The 4336-nt window shown below is 47.2% G+C and overlaps 1 protein-coding gene across 4 annotated transcripts in view; it reads right to left on the reverse strand.

The window, feature by feature from the left end:
- SLC8A3 (solute carrier family 8 (sodium/calcium exchanger), member 3) overlaps window positions 1-269 on the reverse strand; it is a 244412-nt gene extending 244143 nt beyond the window's left edge. For all 4 annotated transcript variants that reach the window (XM_015407999.1, XM_015407997.1, XM_015407998.1 and 1 more), the window contains exon 1: window positions 100-269. The gene's annotated coding sequence lies outside the window, so the exon portion shown is untranslated. The remainder of the gene's footprint in view (window positions 1-99) is intronic.
- Between the last annotated feature and the right edge of the window lie 4067 nt (window positions 270-4336).

Genomic DNA, 4336 nt, shown 5'->3' on the forward strand with positions numbered 1-4336 from the left:
TGTATGGGAATTGGAACGCAATCGCTTCGATGCCACTTCCCAGCAGCAAAGCACAAACCTTGCCCATTTTGTAAACCGCTGAAGTGGGACTGAACTTACCCTTCCCGGTTCTTTTCTTCGGGGAGGGGTGTCCGTGTTGCTCCCCCAGTTACAGAGCCTTCCGGTTCTCTAAAGCGATCTCATTCCATCTCAGGTTCAATCTCTGCCAGGACGGGATGCGAAGGGGGGGGGGGTCCTCCTTCGCATGTCAATCCAAGTTGCGTTGCTTGCTGGAAAAGCCAGGTTCTCCTTTGCCGCTGTGAGTGAGGAAGCGCATCTGGAAAGGGGGTGGGTGAAGCGCGGGGGGGGGAGGGGGGGGTTCAAATGTGGATAATGCCACCCGCGTCGCCTTTTTTCAGTCGTGTGCAGAGTAATTTCAACGGGGGAGGGGAGGGAAGAGTGAAGCTGAAGAGCGGGAGGATGAGGATGAAGGGGGTGTCGAGGGGGAAATGACGACTGCACCCCCAGGTTGCAAGAGAATAGGATGGGCTTCCCCCTTCTCTTGCAGTGTGCGTGTGTGCGTGCCACAGTCTCACCGCCACTGGTTCAGCGGACAGGCTTCCCAGCATCACAGGGCAAGCAGGCGAGCCTTGGAGCCTGGTTGGTTTCTGTGAGAGAGACACAGCTTGCCTTTGCACAACTGCAGCAGAGAAGCCAAATCAAAAAGCCAATCTCCAAGCCTCTCCAAACTCCACGTCACCCTATCAGCTGGGAGCAAGAACTGCAACCGAATTACAAGCCATGCATATTTATCCTTCGCACGAACTGCGCGGCGGCGGCGATTTTTCAGACCGTGTACTTTGAAGCAAATCACAAACCCAGAAACCACAGGCAAGCCCTGAATGAGAGAAGACACCCGCTCCGGCTGCCTGCCTGGCAACGGCGGAGCTGAGAGGGGAACACCACCGAGGGCTTCTCCTGCCAGCTCTATGGCCTGGTGCCTTCTAATGAGGGCACCAAAGGCAGGGTGGAGAGCAGATTACAAAACCAAACCAAGATTTTGGGTCCTGTTTGAAGTTTCTGCCAAGGCCATCTGGGAGGAATGTTATATATAGCCTCGAAAATTGCTTAGGCAGAATGAGTGTGGGCTTTTGTGCCCAGGGAGTTGTTTGGAAGCATCCACCTCAGCTGGGTAGGGGAGCTGTGGCAGACAGAGTCCACCCTGTCCTCACTTTAAACTAAAGTTACGGTAAATAACAATTTGGGAGGCAGCAGGAGCCACTTGGAAGCTAAAAATATGACTGGCTACCTCACAAATTGCTGTTTGACCAGTGACAAATGACCAGGCTGGAAACTGTGGGTTCCACCAGTCTGGAGGAGAATGACAGCTTTTGGGTTTTGAAATTAAGACCAGGCCCAGATATTTCACTTGCTATAATTGCCTCTGTATTTGTCAAGACCTAGCATGGGTAAGTGTACCTGAAGGGAACTACCACTTGGCATGGGCTGTCTAGTCTTTGAAGGCTGTATTATAGGTAAAGGTAAAGGTTCCCTTGCTCGAAAGCCAGTCGAATCCGACTCTAGGGTTGCGGTGCTCATCTCCGTTTCAAAGCCAAAGAGCCAGCGCTGTCCGAAGACGTTTCTGTGGCCATGTGGCCGGCATGACTAAACACCAAGGCGCACAGAACACTGTTACCTTCCCACCAAAGTGGTACCTATTTATCTACTTGCAATTTCTTGCTTTCGAACTGCTAGGTTGGCAGGAGCTGGAACTAGAGACGGGAGCTCACTCCGTCATGCGGCAACTCGGGTCTTGAACTGCTGAACTACCGACCTTCCACAGCCGGCAGTTCAGCGTCTTAACCACTTGAGCCACCACAGCTTCATGTATTATAGACTAGTGACCAAAATACATCCACTGAAAATTCTCCTTCATAAACACCATTTGAAACATAACAGGAGCTATGCAAGAGCACAGCCATCTTTGTCTACCAGCTCAGTTGTCAAATGAAGATGCTCGTTCATTTAATGTGTCTTATTTTTAGTGCTTTGTAAACATTAGTCATGTTTAATTCTTAACAAGAATTGAAAGCAGGTTGAGGCATAAAGATACATCTTGCTTGCCTGTGAGAGCAAAACTACAGATGCATTTACAGCTGAGAGTGTTAAGGCGGACACAGCTCTTCAAGGTACACAGATGTTTCACTTCAGTTGCAACCCTGTACAGCAAACCATTTCCTTTTTGACACCCCATATGGCTATGGAACGATCAAATTCCTGCTAGTGTTTTCTGTCTACTGGTTCCCCACTTTTGACCTTTCATGTGGGTCAAAATCTGTGCTTCTGATAAATTCAAGTTTAAGTTTTTTAAAATTTTACCCTGTAAGGATCAGGTCACATTGTGATTGATTAAGAACATAAGAACATAAGAGAAGCCAATGTTGGATGAGGCCAATGGCCCATCTACTCCAACATTCTGTCACACAGTGGCCAAAGATACCAGGTGCCATCAGGAGGTCCAGCAGTGGGGCCAGAACATTCATGACAGTCTTTGCATACTATGTCAACTAAGGCTAAAATGATTGTCCTCTATACACAGCTACAATCTGTTAAGATCATCAGACAGACTCCTAAACAATACTACCCCATGTGCCAAGTTAAAAAAAAGGGGGTACATCTTCATGGCATTCCAACAATGCCTTCTATTGAAGATTAGTGAACGTGTATTAACAGCCTTGTAAGCCTTGTAAAACGTTTTAAGTGGCTGGGGTTTTTTGCTGCCTGGAATGGCACCAGTGATATGCATGAGGGTTTAGGATTCTGTCCTTCAAAAGCAGTCTCACACAGAGATACACAGTTTTCATTCCCATCAAAACAGATGGCCTTCAGCACGCAGAGCTCGATGCTAGATTTTAGCCTTTCTCTCCTGTATACCTATAGAATTCTGCATACAGGCATAAGATGGTTCCTTAACCTGAACTAGGGTTGCCAACCTCCAGGTGGGGCCTGGAGATCACCCAGAGTCAAAACTTATTTTCAAGGGACAGAGATCAGTTCCCCAGGTGGAAATGGTTGCTATGGTATTATACCCCATTGAGGTCCTGCCCCTCCCCAAACCCCTCCTTCCCCAGCCTCCATCCCCAAAATCTCCAGGGATTTCCCAACACAGAGTTGGCAACCCTAAGCCACTATCAGAAACTCCATTTGTGCATCTAAATAATACAAGGAGCTAGCTAGGTAGTTAAATAAATGAGCATTTTTTAACCTCACCCCATCTTTGCCCATTCCTCGAAGTCCCATACTACAGAGGACAGAGGCTGGTACTAGAAAGATTGGGGAGGGGGTGTGGAGGATGAGGCACTTTTTGCATATACAGTTGCCATACCAAAAACTCCTATCAATCCTTGCCTTTCATAACAAAGACAACCTTTATTAATAATCATGTAGATACTGATCATATTCCAGAGGAAATGACAGTTAGTAATAATTGTGTGTTTATTATGTGCCAAGCAAAGATAAAATTAAAATGTCTCCCAATCTGTCACTCCCAGTGCAGTCCTCAGCAGAGTTATACCCTTCTAAGTCCATTGATTCTGTTTAGGATTGCACTACCAGTATCCTGAAGTGCTGTAATACCCAGAAAGGGGACTTTAAACATTAATGTGAGAGTCTGTGTTTTCATGTATTAGTTTGACTCCTGAGGCATATGAAAGGCTAAAGCCACTCCCATAGCTCCTCATAGACCTGGGTGGTTTTGACAAGGGTACAGCCTTGTATGGTCTCCCCACTGCTGATACAGTGGCAGGGTTCCCACAGCTTCCTTGTCCTAGTCCCCCTACAGCAGCCACCTCTCCCCCCAGGATTTTTCATTTTTTTTAAATTGGCAACTGGATATTGGTATATTGATATAAGGTTGCAACAATATGGGTCGCAGGTTCTCTGATTTTTCGAAAATCCATTTTTTTCGAAAATCCTCAGGGATCCCCAGCATGGTGTCCATTGAAACCTTCCCTGGCACCTGCCAAAAGTGTAGCCGGATGTGGCTGCTGCCCAGCAGAACTTCTGATTGGTCATTGGGAATCTGATGGGCTGTGCAAATTTAAATAACATTGTTTCAGCCGCAGCTACCACCACAGTGTTAGTTTTATTCTCTCTCCCAAAATTTCCCAGTATATTTAAAAAAACGACTCCACTTGGCCTCTGCAGTTGGCTACCTTTGTGCATGTGTGTCTCTGCCTCCCACAATGGCCATTTGTGGTTGTGCCTACCACCCTATGTCAGAATATTAAAGGTGCCCACAGGCTTAAAAAGGTTGGGAATGGGGACACTTGCCATAGGCCCTTCTGTTGCAGAGGTA

Source organism: Gekko japonicus, unplaced genomic scaffold (assembly GCF_001447785.1).
Source record: "Gekko japonicus isolate JY-2015 unplaced genomic scaffold, Gekko_japonicus_V1.1 scaffold1, whole genome shotgun sequence".
NCBI classification, from domain to species: domain Eukaryota; kingdom Metazoa; phylum Chordata; class Lepidosauria; order Squamata; family Gekkonidae; genus Gekko; species Gekko japonicus.